Raw genomic sequence first — 13072 nt, 5'->3', positions numbered from 1 at the left:
ACCCCAACGGATCCAATGAAAGTAAAATTGGTTGCTATGGAATTAATTATAACATCTAGTAAGAAGTTTAATACTGTATTTTGAAAACTTGAGAATCATGCTTAAAATAAAAAAAAAAAGTATTATTCATATAAAAGAAGGGAGATGATGTGATATAACCAAAATGATATTGCATTAAGACCTGGGGGACTTAAGTTGTTAGGAACCATTTGGACTAACAACTTGCCATTAGTCAAAATTTTTCAACTATCTTGAATTCAGTTCCTCAAAATGTAAATGTCACCTTTATATCTTTATAATGGGGATGCTATTGTCACTATTTCACAGTACTGCTATGAAGAACAAAAAAAAAATATATCTATGTTGTAGATAATCTTATACTAGAGGAGTTATAAAGTTCTCATCTATTGTTAGTGTAATGATATTGATGATGGTGATGGTAATAATATATTTTTTCTTTAGTTTTTTTTTTTCAATGGAGTACACCTAATGACAAGTACACACTTGTCTTGGGAAAAATCAGTCTCCTGTTATCCTTTTATAAAATTTTGTTTAATGTTTCTTATTGTTTTTTTTTAATTTAGAATTTTTTCCACAGTATATATGCATGAGTAATTTTTTTATAATATTATCCCTTATATTCATCTTTCCAAACTATCCCCCCTCTCCCTCCACAGCCTCCCCCCGATGACAGGCAATCACAAACATTTTACATATGTTACAATATAACCCAGATACAATATATGTGTGTAAATACCATTTTCTTGTTGCACATTAAGTATTAGATTCCGAAGGTATAAGTAACCTGGGTAGATAGACAGTAGTGCTAACAATTTACATTCACTTCCCAGTGTTTCTTCTCTGGGTGTATCTACCTCTGTCCATCATTGATCAACTGGAAGTGAGTTGGATCTTCTTTATGTGGAAGATAACCACTTCCATCAGAATACATCTTCATACAACATTGAGGTGTACAGAGATCTTCTGAATCTATTCATTTCACTCAGCATCAGTTGATGTAACTCTCTCCAAGCCTCTCTGTATTCCTCCTGCTGGTCATTTCTTACAGAGCAATAATATTCCATAACCTTCATATACCATAATTTATCCAACCATTCTCCAATTGATGGACATCCATTCATCTTCCAGTTTCTAGCTACAACAAAAAGAGCTGCCACAAACATTCTGGCACATACAGGTCCCTTTCTGCTCTTTAGTATTTCTTTGGGATATAAGCCCAGTAGTAGTACTGCTGGGGCAAAGGGTATGCACACTTTGATAACTTTTTGGGCATAGTTCCAAATTGCACTCCAGAACGGCTGGATTCTTTCACAACTCCACCAACAATGTATCAGTGTCCCATTTTTTCCCACATCCACTCCAACATTCATCATTATTTGTTCCTGTTATCTTAGCCAATCTGACAGGTGTGTAGTGGTATGTCAGAGCTGTCTTAATTTGCATTTCTCTGATCAGTAGTGATTTGGAACACTCTTTCATATGAGTGGATATAGTTTCAATTTCATCATCTGAGAATTGTCTGTTCATATCCTTTGACCATTTATCAATTGGAGAATGGTTTGGTTTCTTATAAATTAGGGTCAATTCTCTATATATTTTGGATATGAGGCCTTTGTCAGAACCTTTACTTTTAAAAATATTTTCCCAATTTGTTACTTCCCTTCTAATATTGTTTGCATTAGTATTGTTTGTACAGAAACTTTTTAGTTTGATATAATCAAAATCTTCTATTTTGTAATCAATAATGATCTCTAGTTCTTCTCTGGTCATAAATTCCTTCCTCCTCCACAGGTCTGAGAGGAAGACTATTTTCTGTTTCTCTAATCTATTTATGATTTCATTCTTTATGCCCTAAATCATGGACCCATTTTGATCTTATCTTGGTATATAGTGTAAAGTGTGGATCCATGTCTAATTTCTGCCATATTAATTTCCAGTTTTCCCAACAGTTTTTTCCAAATAATGAATTTTTATCCCTAATGTTGGTATCTTTGGGTTTGTCAAAGATTAGATTGCTATAGATGTACCCTTTTTTGTCCTTTGTATCTAATCTGTTCCACTGATCTACCAGTCTATTTCTTAGCCTATACCAAATGGTTTTGGTGACTGCTGCTATGTAATATAGCTTTAGATTAGGTACACCTAGACCACCTTCCTCTGACTTTTTTTTTTCATTAGTTCCCTTGCAATTTTTGACCTTTCATTCTTCAATATGAATTTTGTTGTTATCTTTTCTAGGTCATTAAAATAGTTTCTTGGGAGTCTGATTGGTATAGCACTAAATAAATAGATTGGTTTGGGGAGTAATGTCATCTTTATTATATTCGCTCAGCCTATCCAAGAGCACTGAATGTCTTTCCAATTATTTAAATCTGACTTTATTTTTGTGGCAAGTGTTTTGTAATTTTTCTCATATAATTCCTGACTATTCTTTGGTAGATGGATTCCCAAATACTTTATACTCTCAACATTTGTTTGGAATGGAATTATTCTTTGTATCTCCTGCTGTTGCATTTTGTTGGTGATATATAAAAATGCTGAGGATTTTTGTGGATTTATTTTGTATCCTGCCACTTTTCTAAAATTCTGAATTATTTCTAATAGCTTTTTAGCAGAGTCTTTGGCGTTCTCTAAGTATACCATCATGTCATCTGCAAAGAGTGATAGTAATGGTTATAGTGGGCAACTTTGTTTCACTCCTGATCTTACTGGGAAAGGTTGCAGTTTATTTCTATTGCATATTATGCTTACTGATGGTCTTAAATATATGCTCCTGATTATTCTAAGGAATAGTCCATTTATACCTATGCTCTCAGGAGATTTTAGTAGGAATGAATGTTGGATTTTGTCAAATGCTTTTTCCTGCATCTATTGAGATGATCATAAGTTTTTTATTAATTTGATTATTAATATGGTCAATTAAACTAATAGTTTTCTTAATATTAAACCAGCCCAGCATTCCTGGTATAAATCCTACGTGATCATAGTGTATTATTCTGGGGATGATTTTCTGAAGTCTTTTTGCTAATATCTTATTTATGATTTTAGCATCAATATTCATTAAGGAAATTGGTCTATAATTTTCTTTCTCAGTTTTTGATCGACCTGGTATATGTATCAGTACCATATCTGTGTCATAAAAGGAGTTTGGTAGGACTCTTTCCTCTACTATTTTTTCTAATAATTTATATAGCATTAGGGCTAATTGTTCTTTAAATGTTTGGTAGAATTCACATGTAAATCCATCTAGTCCTGGGGATTTTTTCCTGGGGAGTTGATTAATAGTTTGTTCTATTTCTTTTTCTGAAATGGTACAATTTAAGCAATTTATTTCCTCCTCTGTTAATCTAGGAAGACCTACATTTTTGGATGAAGTCATCCATTTCACTTAAGTTATCAAATTTATTGGCATAAAGTTGGGCAAAGTAACTCATTATTTCTCTAATTTCCTCTTCGCTGGTGGAAAGATCCCTCTTTTCATTTGTAAGACTAACAATTTGATTTTCCTCTTTCTTTTTTCTGATCACATTTACAAAGATTTATCTATTTTATTGGCTTTTTCATAAAACCAACTCTTAGTTTCATTTATTAACTCAATAATTTTTTTTTTACTTTCAATATTATTGATTTCTCCTTTTAACTTTTTGTATTTCAAGTTTAATTTGTGGTTGGGGGTTTTTAATTTGGTCTTTTTCTAGCTTTTTAAGTTGCAGGCCCAATTTTTTAATCTTCTCTTTCTTTATTTTCTTCAAATAAGCCTCTAAAGATATAAAATTTTTCCTTATTACTGCTTTAGCTGCTTCCCACAGATATTGGTATGATGTCTCATCATTGTCATTATCTTGGGTGAAATTATTAATTGTTTCTATAATTTGCTGTTTCACCCAGTCATTTTTTAAGGTGAGACTATTCAATTTCCAATTACTTTTTGGTCTATTTATCCCTCACTTCTTACTGAATGTAGCTTTTATTGCTTTGTAATGTGAGAACAAGGCATTTATTATTTCTGCCTTCCTACATTTAATTTTGAGATCTTTATGTCCTAATATATGGTCAATTTTTGTATAGGATCCATGAACTGCTGAGAAGAAAGTATATTCCTTCCTATTGCCATTCAGTTTTCTCCAAAGGTCTATCATACCTAGTTTTACTAATGTTCTATTTACTTTTTTAATTTCTTTCTTGTTTGTTTTGTGGTTTGATTTGTCTAATTCTGAGAGTGCAAGGTTGAGATCTCCCACTATTATAGTTTTACTGTCTATTTCTTCTTGCAATTCTCTTAACTTTTCCTTTAGAAAGTTAAATGCTATACAACTTGGTGCATATATGTTTAGTATTGATATGGCTTCATTATTTTTGCTACCTTTCAGTAGGATATAGTTTCCTTCCTTATGTCTTCTAAGTAGATCATATTCTGCTTTTGCTTGATCTGAGATAAGGAAGTCTTCCCCTGCTTTTTTGGCTTTACCTGAAGCATAATAGATTTTGCTCCAACCTTTTACCTTTACTCTGTATATATCTCCTTGCTTTAAGTGTGTTTCCTGTAAACAACATATTCTAGGGTTCTGACTTCTGATGCAATCTGCTATCTGTCTCCATTTGATGGGAGTGTTCATCCCATTCACATTTACAGTTAAAATTACTAATTCTGTATTTCCTGCCATCATATTATCCCCAGATTATGTTTTTTCCCTTGACCCCCCCTGAACCCCTTCCCCGATATTTAATTTACGGACCCCCCTTGTGACGCACAGCCCTCCCTTTTTTTTTAGTATCCCTCCCCCTCCCTCCACGTCCCTTCCCTTATTCTCCTTTTCCTTTTCCCTTTTCCTCTCCCCCCTTTTAATGAGGTGAGAGAGAATTCTCTGAAAAACAAAGATGACAATTATTTACTCTTTGAGCCTCTTCTGATGAGAGTAAGATTCACACAATGTGTCTTCCCATTTCTAAATTCCCTCAGATATGTTATATTTTTATGCCCCTTCCTGGGATTTAGTTTCCCTCTTTTTATCACTCCTTCCCCTTTTTCTGATACTAAACCCTTCCCTATACTACACCCCCCTTTTTATATTAGTAAAATTAAATTATCCATACATACTTTCTATATATCCACAACAGAGATACAGTTCTCAAGGGTTCTGTGTACCTTTTTCTGTTTCTCTTCAGTCTTGTGGATGTAGATCAACTTTTTTGTTTAAGTCTGGTTTTTTTCTTAGAAACATATGGAATTCCTCTATTTCATTGAATGACCATCTTCTTCCACGGAAAAACATGCTAAACTTAGCTGGGTAGTTTATTCTTGGTTGCAATCCTTAATATTTTGCCTTTTGGAATATCAGGATCCAGGCCCTTTGATCTTTTAATGTGGAGGCAGCAAGATCTTGAGTGACCCTTATTGTGGCACATTGTTATTTCAATTGTTTTTTTTTCTAGCTGCTTGCAAGATTTTCTCCTTTGTGTGGTAATTCTGCAGTTTGGCCACAATATTCCGTGGTGTTCTTTTTTTAGGGTCTATTTAAGAAAGGAGTTTGATGTATTCTTTCGATGTCTATTTTCCCTTCTGTTTCTATTATCTCTGGACAGTTCTCTTTGATGATTTCTTGTAAAATAGAATCTAGGCTCTTTTTTTGGTCATAGTTTTCAGGAAGTCCAATGATCCTTAGATTATCTCTCCTAGATCTATCTTCCAGGTCTATAGATTTTCCCAGTAAGTATTTGATCATATTCTCCAGCTTTTCTTTTCTTTTCTTTTTTTTTTTTTTTTTTTTTTTTGTTTTTGTTTTTGTTTTTGTTTTTGTTTTTGTTTTGTTTGACTGATTCTTGGGTTCTCAATGAATGATTCATTTCTATTTGTTTCATCCTGAATTTTAAGGAGTTATTTTCTTCATTCACAGTTTTTTGTTCTTTTTGTATATGACTAATTTCGCTTTTAAATGAATTATTTTGCTCTATTGATTTTTTTTTCCATTTCCCTAATTTTTTTAGAGAATTATTTTATTTTTCCAATTCAGAAATCCTACTTTCCTGTGATTTTTTTAACGTTTTCTAATTCACCAATTTTGTTTCCCTGAATCTCCTGTGAATTCTTTATTTTTTCCAACTCCAATTTCATAGCTTCTCTTTCCTTTCCCCATTTTTCTTCAAACTCTCTTAATTTTTTAATAGTCTCTTCTAGGAGAGAGTGATGTGATGGGGGGCAGGTATTGTTCCCCTTTAGGCTGTTATCAGCTGACTCTCTGCTATTAATTTCCTCAGGGTTGGATACCTGCTCTTTCTCTGTGTAGAAAGAATCAATAGTTCTTCTTGGCTTTTTACTCATGATTTAAAAATCTTTTGGGTTCTGTCCCTGGGGTAAGAAGTTTATTTATTTATTTATTTACCAGATTCCTCCCAGACTGGATGGATGCAGTGGCTCCTGGGCCTGAGCTAAGAGAGATCTCTGGGAGAGACTTCCTCTCCTTCTCCCTGTAAGTGCCTCAGAGGTGATTAGTAAGGCTGTCCTTTGAGGGCACTGTGTGTCTTAGCGACTTCCCTGAGGTTTAAGACTTAACAGTAAAGGCGAAACAAAGCCCAGCCTATGTGTCCCATGGGGCGTAGATATCAGGATCTGAAGTGAAAAGCCCCTGTGCTCAAACTGGCAGTGTCTGCCCAGAAACCGCGTTCCCTGTTTCAAAGGTTCTGCTTCTCTGGTACTTCCGAGGCTGAGTTCCACAGCTTCCCACTAAGCCAGGCACTGTGTGAATTAGATGTTGCCTTGGGCCATGTCCCTGCTTTTCAAGCTCTTAACTACCCCCAGGTGAAGCCCCAGGCAGCAGAAGCCAGGCGTACTACCCTGCAGAGATCTGTTTAGTTACTTCCTGATTGGGGTGCTTCTAGGATCTGGTGTTATATCTTAAAGTGTGTTGATTTCTCTTCTGATCTGCTGTTCTATAAGCAGAAAAGAGCTAACAGCCTCTGCCAGATTCCTCTATCTCAGTGGTTTCTCTGATCCCAGAGATCTCCCCAGCCTGATTGGGGCAGCGTGCTAGCACCTCACCCTGTCTGTGCTGGCCTTTTTTTTTTTTTTTCATTCCCTGGGAACCGACCTTTTCTGTTGAAACTCCAGATTCTCTTCAGCTGGTAAGTTGTGCTTCCAGACCTTGTGATTTCTATCAGTCCAGCGTTATTTTTGAGGCTGATTTAACTAATTGGTAATGAGGGAAGATGGGAGCTCACAAAATTGGGTGTATCTTCTCTGCCATCTTGACTCCACCCTCTCTCAGGCCTTTACCATCCACTTCATTTGCCTACCAGCAGCTAAAATAGTATCCCTAAAGCCAAAATCTTACTATATTACTTCTTTTTTTTTTTTCTATCTCTACACTCAATTTATTACAATTCAGTATCTCCTATTCCCTCTAGAATCAAGTAAACATTTTGTGTTTGCTATATGAATCTCATCACAAACTGGATTCATTTATTGATATTTCATTTTTATCTATTTTTTTTATATCCTGTGGTTCAGTGATATCAATTCCCTTGCTGTTTCTCACACACCATATTCCATCTCCCATACATAGGTATTTTCACTGTCTGATTTCCTTTGTGGAACACTTTCTCTTTCTGCCTCTGTCTTTCTGTCACTCTCTTTACATTTTCACCTTCTAGCTTCCCCAGCTTCCTTCAAATGTTAGCCAAATTCTGCGTTAGGAAAAAAAAAAAGTATTTCTCTATTTTCTTTAATCTTTAATGTCTAAGATTATTCCTATTTCATCATCTATATCCATAGGTATAAATGTAGATAGATAATTTGCTTGTATTTATATTAGCTGTTATTCCCCTATTGGGAATCCTTAAAACAGAGATTATTTATTTTTACATTTTAGACTTGAATTAATTTTCAACTCTTAGGATGGTGCCTGGCACATAATGGTACTTAATAAATGCTTTTTGACTGACAGAATAACTGGACCGAATATATAAATGTTACATATTGAGTAATATTATATTCACTTAAAAGTATAAATAATAACACTTATGAAGAATTCAATAAATGAATAACATAATAGCCAGAATTTAGAACACATACTCCATGAGTATGTGAAATAATTAAGTTTTCTTTTGATGGCTTCTTTCTAATCTCTGCCTAGTTATGGTAAAGGGCTTTGTATAACTCAGTAAAATTGTGAACTATATCATCCAGGATTACATAAGACAGATAAGTTTCAGTGTAAAGTTCAGACAGAAGGTGGCACAATGAAGAAGGAATGTCAAAATGCTGCAATCAATGGAGAATGCTTTGTCAAGAAAAATCCATGGACAGCATTAATATGATAAAAGATATGACATTAGAAGATGAATCCTTAAGGTTGGAAGGCATTCAATACATTACTTGGAAAGAGCAGTGGAAAACTACAAGTAACTTCGAAAGAATAACTGTGTGACAAATGTCTGATTACTGCAAAAGTCAGTATTGGATAGGAACCTGTAATGTAAGATCTGTGAACTTAAAGTAAACTGGATGTGTTCAAATAGGAGATGTAAAGTTTAAAATCAACATCTTGGATGTCATGAATGGATGCAAATGAGTAAATTTCATTCTAGAGAAAATGACATTTAATACTATGTGGAAGATTCCCCCAAAATACCTCAGACATAATCATCAATAAAAGGGTAAGAAAACAGCAGTTAAGTCAAAGTGATTGAATGGGATATGTTTGAATCCAAAGCAAATCATTCAACAACACATAAATACAAATCTACGTTTGAACCACTGATGCTAAATAGTTAAAAGTGATCAGTTCCATGAAAAACTGGAATGTTGGCTGGAATAACACACACATACACACACTCATATACACACACACACACATATGTCACATTCATAATAAGGGACTGAAATGCTAAAATCAAAAATAAAAAGATTATTGGACTTCCGGCTAAGATGGCGGCGTGGAGGCAGACAGCTGCTTGAGCTCCTCGCTTTCTCTCAGAACTTACTTCATGACAAGCCTCTGACTTAATGCTTGACCCAGAAAGAAATCCACAAATTATCACCAAGAGAAGACATCCTTGAAAGTCGCCAGAAAAGGTCTGTGTTTGTTCGGGGGAGGGTCAATCAGACTGGGCGCAGACTGAGGGCAGACAGCCAGAGCAAGACAGGCAGCTCACACAGCTCAGACCGGAGGGGGAGGGGTGTGATCTCTGCAGTTTCTGCGGAAGGGCTTTTGCCCCAGTGTGGATGCTCCGTCTTGGCAGCAAGCCAGGAGCAGCAGAGAGGGTGTAAACACCGGAGGTGAAGATTAAAACCCCAGAAAGCCAGCGTCTCTCAGAGCCCGGCCACCCCCAACCCCCACCTGGACTGACTCGGTGCGTTCTCGGAGCCTCAGAGCGCAGACTCAGTACAGTCATTGCTGTTCTGTTAGTGGCTCTCTGCTGCCCTATTCCCCAGTCTGTAGAGGAAGCCCATTAATAACATCCAGCCCTATCCCCCGCAAAACAGACCAATTGCTTCTCTTGTCAGTTTGTTTTCTTTGATTCTGACAAAATGAATAAAAAATTCAAAAGGGCTCTAACCATTGACAGCTTCTGTGTGGAGAGGGAGCAGACTTCAAATGCTGAGGAGACTAGGAACAGAATGTCCCCAGATGTATCCCCTGGGAGGGATATAAGCTGCTCCTCAATACAAAAGAACCTCATAGAGGAAATAAAAAAGGCTCTCACAAGAGAGCTGGAAGAGAAATGGGAAAAGGAAAGGGAAGCTTGGCAAGAGAGCCTGGAGAAGTCATCCCATGCATTCAAAGACAGAATGGATAAAGAAATCAAATCATTGAGAAACAAGATTAGTGAGCTGGAAAAGGTAAACAACTCCAAGGAAAACAGGATTAGTGAGCTGGAAAAAGAAATCAGCTCTCTAAAAAATAAAATGGATAAAATGGAAAAAAATTCCATAGATGATAAAAATTCAATTGGACAATTACAAAGAGATATAAAAAAAGTGAGTGAAGAAAATACATCATTGAAAATTAGACTGGAACAAGTGGAAATGAATGACTCAAGGAGAAACCAAGAGGGAGTCAAGCAAAACCAGAGAAATGAAACAATTGAAAAGACTGTCAAGTACCTTACCAGAAAGACAACAGACCTGGAAAACAGATCCAGGAGAGACAATTTGAGAATAATCGGACTCCCTGAAAAATGGGAGGAAAAAAAGAGCTTGGACACCATTTTCGAGGAAATTATCAAAGAGAACTGCCCAGACGTTTTGGAAACAGAGGGTAAAATAGACATTGAGAAAATTCATCGATCACCTACTGAAAGGGACCCTAAAATCAAAACGCCAAGAAATATAGTGGCCAAGTTCAAGAACCATCAGACAAAGGAAAAGATATTGGAAACTGCTAGAAAAAAACAATTCAGATATGGAGGATCCACAATAAGGATAACACAGGATCTAGCAGCGTCCACATTAAAAGAACGCAGGGCCTGGAACATGATATTCCGAAAGGCTAAGGAACTTGGTATGCAGCCAAGAATAACTTACCCAGCAAGAATGAGCATCGTTTTCCAGGGAAGAAGATGGACATTTAACGAAATAAATGAATTCCATCTATTTTTGATGAAAAAACCAGACCTACATAAAAGGTTTGATCTTCAAATACAGAACTCAAGAGACTTCTAAAAAAGGTAAAAAGAAATCTTGAGAACTATACTTCTGTCAAAAAAATATGTAAAGAACATATGTACAATTTGTCTTAGAAAATAGAGGTGGAAAGTATAAAGTGGTGGTACTACATCTCATGAAGAGGCAAAGGTAACCTATTATATCTGAGAGAAAGAAAGGAGGGAGATGAATACAGCGTGTATCAATAGACATATTCGATTTATGGTGAAACTTCTTCCACTTCATTGAAAAGTGAAAGGGAAGGAGTAAGCTAAGGGGAAGGGAATACAGTAATTTCGAGGAAAAGAGATAAAATAAGGGGAGGATCTTTAAGGTGGGGGAGGGATCCTAAAAAGGGAGGGCTGTGAAAAGCAAGTGGTGTTTACCAGTTTAATACTGGATAGGAGGGTAAAAGGGAAGGAAAGGGGAAAAGCATAAGCAGGGGTTAATAGGATGGCAAGCAAAATAGAATTAGTCCTTCTAACCATAAATGTGAATGGGGCAAACTGCCTCATAAAGAGGAAGCAGTTAGCAGACTGGATTAAAAGTCAGAATCCTACTATATGTTGTTTACAGGAAACACACCTGAAACAGGATGAGACATTCAAACTAAAAGTAAAAGGGTGGAGCAGAATCTATTATGCTTCAGGCAAAACCAAAAAAGCAGGAGTAGCCATCCTCATCTCAGATCAAGCCAAAACAAAAATTGATCTAATTAAAAGAGATAAGGAAGGGCATTATATCCTGCTAAAGGGAAGCATCAATAGTGAAGCAGTATCAATATTAAACATGTATGCACCAAGTGGTGCAGCATCTAAATTCTTAAAAGAGAAATTAAGAGAGCTGCAAGAGGAAATAGATAGTAAAACTATAATAGCGGGAGATCTCAACCTTGCACTCTCAGAATTAGATAAATCAAACCACAAAATAAATAAGAAAGAAGTCAAAGAGGTAAATAGAATACTAGAAAAGTTTGATATGTTAGATCTTTGGCGAAAGCTAAATGGAGACAGAAAGGAATATACTTTCTTCTCAGCAGTTCATGGAACCTATACAAAAATTGATCATATACTAGGGCATAAAAACCTCAAAATCAAATGCAGTAAGGCAGAAATAGTAAATGCATCCTTTTCAGACCATAATGCAATCAAAATAACATTTAATAAAAAGCCAGGGGAAAATAGACCAAAAAATAATTGGAAACTAAATAATCTTATACTAAAGAATGATTGGGTAAAACAGCAAATCATAGACATAATTAATAACTTCACCCAAGAAAATGACAATAATGAGACATCATACCAAAATGTGTGGGATACAGCCAAAGCAGTAATTAGGGGAAGTTTTATATCTCTGCAGGCCTACTTGCATAAAGTAGAGAAAGAGAGGGCCAACGAATTGGGTTTACAACTAAAATTGCTAGAAAAGGAACAAATTAAAAACCCCCAGACAAACACAAAACTTGAAATTCAAAAAATAAAAGGTGAGATTAATAAAATTGAAAGTAAAAAAACTATTGAATTAATTAATAAAACTAAGAGTTGGTTTTATGAAAAAACCAACAAAATAGACAAACCCTTAGTAAACCTGATTAAAAAAAGGAAAGAGAAAAAGCAAATTGATAGTCTTGAAAATGAAAAGGGTGAACTCACCACTAATGAAGAGGAAATTAGAACAATAGTTAGGAGCTACTTTGCTCAACTTTATGCCGATAAATTCGATAACTTAAATGAAATGGAAGAATACCTTCAAAAATATAGCTTGCCCAGATTAACAGAGGAAGAAGTAAGTAGTCTAAATAGTCCCATCTCAGAAAAAGAAATAGACCAAGCTATTAACCAACTTCCTAAGAAAAAGTCCCCAGGACCAGATGGATTTACAGGTGAATTCTACCAAACATTTAAAGAACAACTAACTCCAATGCTATGTAAACTATTTGAAAAAATAGGGATTGAAGGAGTCCTACCAAATTCCTTCTATGACACAGACATGGTACTGATACCTAAACCAGGTAGATCGAAAACTGAGAAAGAAAACTATAGACCAATTTCCTTAATGAATATTGATGCTAAAATCTTAAATAAGATATTAGCAAATAGACTTCAGAAAATCATCCCCAGGATAATACACTATGACCAAGTGGGATTTATACCAGGAATGCAGGGATGGTTTAATATTAGGAAAACTATTAGTATAATTGACCATATTAATAATCAAATTAATAAAAACCATATGATCATCTCAATAGATGCAGAAAAGGCATTTGATAAAATCCAACATCCATTCCTACTAAAAACGCTTGAGAGTATAGGAATAAATGGACTATTCCTTAAAATAATAAGGAGCATATATTTAAAACCTTCAGTAAACATCATATGTAATGGTGATAAACTAGAACCTTTCCCTGTA

The sequence above is a fragment of the Sminthopsis crassicaudata genome, chromosome 4, assembly GCF_048593235.1.
Source record: "Sminthopsis crassicaudata isolate SCR6 chromosome 4, ASM4859323v1, whole genome shotgun sequence".
Lineage (NCBI taxonomy): Eukaryota > Metazoa > Chordata > Mammalia > Dasyuromorphia > Dasyuridae > Sminthopsis > Sminthopsis crassicaudata.
This window is presented reverse-complemented; position numbering follows the sequence as displayed.